Genomic DNA, 8481 nt, shown 5'->3' with positions numbered 1-8481 from the left:
AATGGGTGTGTCTTCCTACCTCAGTTAACCTAGTCAAGGTAATTCCCCACTGGCTTGTCCAGAGGCACAACCCCCCAGGCAATTCTAGGTCTCTTCAAGTTTCCAATCAAGATTAACCACTAAGCTCTGTGGTTTCCAGCCCCTCTGGGTAATTCTATCTCCCGTGTTTCCATCTGTCATTCTTCAAAAGTCTAATGGCCAAGTCTTTGGTTTCCACTGATGAGACTTTCTGTGCTCTTCACACTTGGCCCCATTTAAAGTGACACTCTCTACCGCTCTCCATTGCCTGTGAAAAAATAATTTCTATATATTTATTGAAAACACAGAACAATAAAAACTGCTTTGTCTGTGCTGGGTTTTCATTAGACTTGGCTAACATGCAGTCCCCTGAGAAGGACTGTATAGTTCAGTTCCCAGACCTAGCCTTGTTCCCATAGTAACAATATCCATTTCTTCATTCGAAATCAATTAAAGTTACTGAGATTTCTCTTTGTATCTTCCTTTTAGCAGCAGTGGATTCTGGCAGAGTATCTCACGACTGTTACTGTATCTGACATTCAGAAGCACTAGGGTCATAGCCCTCGGATGTCATAATTGTCACCTTTTTCCAAAGCTTTGGAGAGTCCGAGTGGACATGTTTCTGTGCCTGGGCAGATGAAGGCTGTTCTTAGTAAGAGGGAGAACAGTTCCATGGCTTTAAACTCATGGTGGGAACTGCAATTTGGAAAACACATTCTTAGCAAAGGACTACAAGAGTTAAAAGATACTTTCTCCACTTGATATGAGTGCTGGATAAACACACTTGGAACTTCCCAGGGAAGAACCCTGATCTTGGTTCACTCATTAGATCCGTTTACCTTTCCCACCATGCACTAAGGGGAACACAACTCTGTTTCTATTCTTCTCCCACACAATACATCCCAACTGCAGCTTCCCTTCCTCCACTCCTCCCAGCCCCCCTCCACTTCCCCAGATACATTTTACCCCTCCCAGTCTCCCTACCCCCCCCCCCCAAAAAAAAGAGCTGGCCTCCCAGAGACATCAACAGGATACAGCACAGCAAGATACAAAACGACCAGGCACAGATCCTGACATCAAGGCTGGGAGAGGGAACCCAGAAGGAAGAAAAGGGTCCCCGAGAAGCGGCAAAAGAGTCAGAGACATCTGACTCCCACTGTCAGGAATCCCGCAGAAACACCAAGCCAACAACCATCACGTATATCCAGAGGATGTACCACAGACCTGTGCAGGCTCTGCAGCTGCTGCTTCAGTCTGTGTGAGACCCCATGAATCCTGCTTAGTTGCTTCCAAGGACCAGTTCTCCTGGTATACTAGGACCATCTGGCTCCCACAATTTCTCCTCCCCCACTCCTACAGGTTCCCTGAGTTCCAAGGAGAGGGACCTGGTGGAGACCTCCAACTTAGGCCTTCTCTCTGCCTAATGTTTGGCTGTGGGTCTCTGCATCTGCTGCCATGATCTTCGGATGAAGAAGATGTCAGGGGAAGGCACTGAGCTATGAATATAGCAGAAGATCACTAGGAATCATTTCATTGTTTGGTTGTTGTTTGGCTGTTTGTTTGGTTTTGTTCTTATTGTTTGGTTTTGTTTTGCCGTCATGTTTGGTTCTACCCTAGGTTTCTGGGTGTTCCAGCTTTGGGTTCCTGGTAATCCAGGCAGCATAGGGCATGGGATCCCTCTGTGGCATGGGCCTCATATTAGACTAGGAGTTGGTTGGCTGCTCCTATTAGTTCTGCACCCCCATTGTCCCGGCACATCTTGCTGGCATGACAGACTGTAGGTTGAAGGTTTTGTGGCAGGATTGGTGTCCCACCCCCCCTCCCCCACAACCCTGGAAGCCTTGTCTGGTTTCTGAAGATGAATGGTTCAGGCTCCAAGGCCTCCATTACTATGGGTCCTCACTAGGGTCACCCCCATAGATTCCTGGGAGTTTCCATTGCACTAGGTTTCCACATGGCCCCCCAAATGCCCTCCAATTCCTGTCACCTCTCACCCTGTACTCTCTCTCTCTCTCTTCATCGTCCCTTATCTAATCCCTCATATTCCCACCCCCACCCACCCTCAGCCCACCTGCTGAATGTGTTCTACTTCCCCCTCCCTGGGAGAATCATGTGTCCTTCCCAGAGCCCTCCTTGTTACTTAGCCTCTTTGGGTCAGTGGACCGTAGCGTGATTATCCTTCACTTAAGAGCTAATATTCATTTATACGTGAGTACATACCATGCTTGTCTTTCCGAGTCTACGTTACCTCACTGAGAAGGATATTTTCTAGTTCCATCCATTTGCCTGCAAATTTCATGATGTCATTTTTTTTTAAACAGCCGAGTAAATTGTGCATAGATGTGCCACATTTTCTTTAACCATTCTTCTGTTGAGAGACACCTATGCTGTTTCCAGTTTCTGGCTATTTCAAATGAAGGTGCCATGATCATAGTTACAATTGTCCTTGTGGTGGGATAGAGTGTCCTTTAGGTACAGTCCCAAGAGTGGTATAGCTGGGTCCTGAGGAAGATTGATTCCCAGCTTTCTGAGGAACTGCCATGTTGATTTCCATGGTGCCTGTGTTCCTTTGTACTCCCAGCAGCAAGGGAGGAGTGTTCCCTTGTCCCACGTCTTCACCAGCATGACCCGTCACTTGTGGTTTTGATCTTAGACATTCTGACAGGTAGAAGACAGAATCTCAAAGTACCTTTGATTTGCATTTCCCTGCTGGGAAGAATGTTGAAAGTTCTTTAAGTGTTTGACAGACATTTGAGATTCCTTAATTGAGAATTCTGTTTAGATCTGTCACCCATTTTTAAGTTAGATGATTTGTTTTGTTGTGATGTCTAGTTTCTTGAGTTCTTTATATATTTTGGATATCAGCCCTCTGTCTGATGTGGGGTTAGTAAACACCCTCTGTCTGATGTGGGATTAGTAAAAACCCTTTCCTATTTGAGGCTGCCATTTTGTCCTTCTGATGGCATCCTTTGCCTTACAGAAGTCTTTCAGTGTCATGAGGTCCTATTTATTGATCTTAGTGCCTGTGCTAATGGTGAGCCGTTCAGGAAGTTGTCACCTATGCCTAGTTCAAGGCTACTTCCTCCTTTCTCTTCTATCAGGTTCAGTGTAATTTGGTTTTATGTTGAGGTCTTTGACCCAATTGGACATGAGCTTTGTGCATGGTGATAAATATGGATCTATTTGCATTTTTTTACATGAAGCCATCCAGTTATACCAGGACAACCCTTACAGAAGGCAGTATCTTCTTGCTCATTAAAAAGGTATGTGTGCATAAGTAGCAGATGTGCAGCTTGGTCTTCATGTGGGTTCCAAACAACTGAAGTGGGGGGTTATCCCAAAAACTGTTTTCTGTCCATGGGATATTTTCTTCTAATTGGGCTGCGTTGTGTGGCCTCAGTGGGAGAACATGAGCCTAGTCCCACAGAGACTTGATGTGCCAGGTTGGGGGATACCCATGGGGGGCCCCACCTGCTCAGAGGATAAGGAGAGGGGGATGGGAGGAAGGATTGTGAGAGAGGGTGGCCAGGAATTGGATAGTGAGTGACATATAAAGTGAATAAGTAAAAAATTATAAATAAATAAATAAATAAATAAATAAATAAATAAATAAAAGAAAAGGTGGGTATATGGAAAAATGAATACATTTTCTTGGCAAAGAATAGATTGTGAAAATACAAACTTAAATTTTGGAATATAAAACAGCCTCGAGCTTCTATCTTGGTTGGTTCCTCACTTTCATTTTAAATAAGACTTTTTGTATAGAGAGGCAAGCAGGCTCAGTCAAAAATAAAAAAAGGCTTTGTCAAAAGGCAAAGCACAGACGCGTTCCTCTTCTGTACGGTACAGTTCATCTTAGCCTCAAATATACATATTTACCATCAATTAAGAATTTTCTTTCATTTGGTATTCACTAATTATGTTATGAAATGAGTTCACTGCTTTGGAACAACCTATTCAAAGCAATGTTACTGGTAGTGTTATGTGTATACATGCTTATGTGTGTTTATACATTTTCATGTGTGTACATGTACAAGTGGAGGCCGGAGGTCTATGTCAGGTATCTTTCTAAAGAGTACTCCCTCTTGTCTCTCCAGAAAGGATCTCACTGATTCAGCTAACCTGGATGCCCAACACGACCCAGGGATTTCCTTTCCTCTGCACCCAGTGCTAAGATTACCCATGTGCACAGCCGTGTGAGGCTCTGTTTTAATGTAAGTGCTAAGGGTTGTCGTCAGGCCTTCAGAGTGAGCACTGTACTGATGGCACCACCTTCTGAGCCCTAAAACGACTCCTGCATTCTGTTAATGAGCTCTTGAACAGTTACTGAGGGAGTGGGCATTTGGAAAACTTCAAGAAGGATGCTAAAAATGATCTTTCACACCATGAAAAAGTAGAAAGACAACCTATCAAATGATAGGAAAATCTACATCTGACAAGGAAGGTGTATCCAGCCTATGTTAATAACTTTTCCAATTTAACAATGAAAAAAACAAGTATTTTAAAAATGAGTAAAGGGGTTGAATGGACATTTCATTACAAAAATAGGAAATGCCCAATAAATACAAGAAACGGTGCTCAAAACCATAGTCATTAGAGAAATGCAACTAAATCAAAACCAAGATGAGACATAGCTTTACCCTTGCTAGGTCGGAGGCACAGATTGTTTCACGGCCTCCTTTAATCAGGGTTCAACCTCCCCTCTAGCCCACCACCCACCAGAGGTAATAGGAAAGTTATTAAGATATGAGGGAAGTGGACCTGTTTAGAAATAATTCTTTGGGGCGATTCCAATCTTCATTATTCTCCATCCAGTCCACCAGCAGACACCACACACACAGCAGCAAGGGCAGCTCAATCCAGAAGAAACCGTCAAGCTCGCCAATTGTCCCAAGTCAGAAGAAGCAGCAAGAAGCTGCAGGAACCTCACGAGAAGTTCTTTGGCAAGTTTCTCTCTATGAAGTCACCACAGACGGAGCTCAGCAATGCAATGTAAGGTGAACCAGTACACGCACACGTCATCAGCGAAGACTAGCGAGGTGGAGCGATGTGAACCAATGCTTGAGCTGCCACTATCTGTGGGGTCATATTTATATTCCTTCTAAACATCATGTGTCCTTTCACATGTTAGCTATAGCAAAACACCCATTCACCTGTGTCTGCTTCAGCAAAACACCCTTTCACCTGTCTGCTCTAGCAGAACATCATTATAACCTGAGTCTCCAAAGAAACTAGAAATTTCTTCTTTATATCCCCCTTTCTGTTTAAAAATTGTCCTTTCCTCTAATATTAACGATCTACACACAATATTAGGTTGTCTAACTTAAGGAAGTTGGTCACAGATACTGATGTGTGTTCTCGTTTCTTTTCTGTTGCTGTGGGGAAAAAAACCCAAAATACCTAAATCAAAAGCAGCACAGGGGAGGACAGGGTTTATCTGGGTAATAATTTCCAGGTGATAATCTATCATTGCAGAAAGTCCAGAGGTAGGAGCTTGAGAGAGCTAGTCACATCACATCCAGGCAATAGTGGAAAAGAAACAAACATACCTGCCACCTGCTGTATCTGATCACTGGCTTTGTTCTCACTTGCACATGTATTTCAGGGCCTGACCAAAGAAAAATGCAGCCCACACTGGACTGGGGCTTCAGACACCAACTGGCAGTCAAGAAAATTCCCCCACCCCCACCCCCACCCCACAGACATGTCTGCAGGCCAACTGTTCTGAATGATTCACCAACTGTCTCTTTTCAGGTGGTTATAGATTGTGCCACACTGAGAGTTGAAACTAACCAGCACAGTGAGGACGTGGTGGACAAATTGAAGCCCACATCCTCTGATGGAAAACTAAAAGGGTGTGGCTATTTTGGGAAGGTACGTGGAAGCTCCTCTAGCTGTTAAAAGCATCATTTAACCCAACAATTCTACTTCCGGACACAGGCTTTGAAATGTTGAAAGTAATATACAGGGGAAGTTACACAAGGATATTCATGAAAGCACTTAAAATAACAACTAAACAGTGGAAACAACCCAACTGCCCACCAGCTGCTGAACAGAAGAGCAAAATGCGCTATGCTCACACAACAGCATTGTCAGTAGTGAAGCCCTGGTTCATATCAATCCAAATAAAATCCCTGAAATATGATTTGTGAAAGAACCCAATCATGACAAGCCACACTGAATGATTCGACCTACATGAAACACCCCAAAATAGACAAATCTACATAGATAGAAGATAGTTCTATGTTTGTCAGAGGATAAGGAATTACCACTCATAGATATAAGATTATTTTTCTACTTGTAAAATATGACCTAAAATTAGATAGAAATGACAGTCAAAAGCTTTATCAGTTCACTAAAGACTACTGAGCTATACATTTCACAAAAATTAATTTATTGGTAATGCAAGCTACCACTAAAGCTGTTATTCTTAAGTCCCAATTCTTAAGAAAGAAGCAATATCTAGAAAATCCTAATTTTTATTTGTAGCTCTGTCGCTGGAAACAGAAATCTAGAAGAAAAACATGGGTCACAGTTTGAGGGCATCCTTGAACATCTGTGGCGTCGCCTTTTCAGCACCACGGACAGATCCCAACACCTGCTGTCCTCTCAGAACAAGCATGTGAATGGCTAACCAAAACCTGTTAAAGTTTTCCAAAAGTGATAATTCTATTATAGTCTGTTCTTCTTAGAACTTCCGTATGTCATGGAAGTCCTGACTGACTTACTATGTACATTTCGTGAGCTCCTTCCTAAGAAACACAATATCTGCTACACTAGCTCAATCATGTTATTTAACAGCTATGTGCCAGGTGATCACTTAAACAACTGTCTTGTTGTATCTATTAAGATCATTTTTTTCTTCCAAAGCTTTGTGAACATGATAAAATGCGACAACTTGTGAAACAACGTATCACTTACCATTGGTGAGGTGATTTGTTGCTGAACTCTTGAACAAGTCAATAGAAAATTTATTTCTTTCTGGGAATATTCTATGAGATTAGAAATCTAAACACGTATCCTATATTCAAGGCTTAAGATAAATTCAGCTGAAACACTTCATAGCCAGAATGAGATTCTTGAGCATGCTTCAGATTTCTGCAAATTCCCACGAAATGGACCAGTTTATAAAGGACATGAAAAGGATTACCAGCTGGGCAATCCAGTCTTTTATCTTCTGAGGTTTGGTTCTATAGTGAACTTGAGAACCAAATGGCAGATTCAACTCCTTTACATATAATTCTATATGACCATTCCTGTCAGCAAATGTAAGAGATACGCTGATTCTACTGCCATATAACATTGCATATAATTCTGTAAGATTTGCCATTTCAAAATGAGAAATTGTATATAAGAGGAATCGAGAGATACCCCAGCTCTTAAGAGTGTTCTCTGAGCTTGATGCTCTCATATAGGACTTGAGTTGGTTTCACATCACTGACAGCTCTTAACCCTCCTGGGTATCCATGTCCTCTGCTGGTTGCCATGACACCTTGTATGCATATATACACACGCCCAACAACACACGCACACACACACACACACACACACACACTTACAAAGTACATCTTAAAAAGGAAGAAAGTATATACAAAAGTTCTAGAAATAGTTAAAGAGAAAACAAATGTGTGGAGTTATGTAATGTCCCTGATCTTCAGTCTCATCTAGGCAATTGAGCAGAAGAGTGGGCAAGATGCACGTATTATTGACCGTTTCATTACTGCCAGCTAGCCAGTGTCTACTCTTCCTGCTCATAAGCCAAGCAACCTGACCAACTCATTTCTCACATTGGGTGGCAGCTCCTTCATGGTGGCATGCAGTAATAGCCAAAAGCAAGATCCCAGTGAAGCCATGTTCCTTCTGGGTTTCTGGACAAGGTCTGTCTCTGCTCTTTCCTAGCTCCTGGAGATCCCGGCACCATTGGCTCTGCCTTTTCCTCACCTGCCAGGCTAGTGATGCCTCCATAGTTCAAGGACTCCTCTGATGCAGGGACTCTTCTGTTTCCTCTTCTACCTTTATGGGCTTTCCATCGCACCAGGGCCACCCGGAGACCAAGCGGATGGACCTGGTCCTGCAGTGGTAACTCCCAACCATAAAATTATTCCCTTGCTACTTTATAACTCTCTTAATTTTGCTAATCTTAGGAGTTGTAATAAACATCTGATATGCAGGATATCTGGTAAGGGGCTTCCAAGGGGGTCTAGACCCACAGGTTGAGAACCACTGCTCTAGGCCAATGGGTTTGAATTTAAGCCTGTATTTGTCATGTTTTGTTTGGAGGGGGATGAGGAAGTGAGGAGGTTAAAATTCTCTTTAACCAAAGTCTTCTGGGATTCTGGGGTGATGATGCAAACACATCTGTATCTGGAATTTTACTTAGCCAATCACAAGATTCTGTTCATTAAATGGATGCGTAAATACAGATTAAATAAACCATAACTTAATATTTTTATGACAGCTCAA

This window comes from Arvicanthis niloticus, chromosome 19 (assembly GCF_011762505.2).
Source record: "Arvicanthis niloticus isolate mArvNil1 chromosome 19, mArvNil1.pat.X, whole genome shotgun sequence".
Taxonomy (NCBI): domain Eukaryota; kingdom Metazoa; phylum Chordata; class Mammalia; order Rodentia; family Muridae; genus Arvicanthis; species Arvicanthis niloticus.
Note: the sequence above shows the minus strand (reverse complement) of the source record.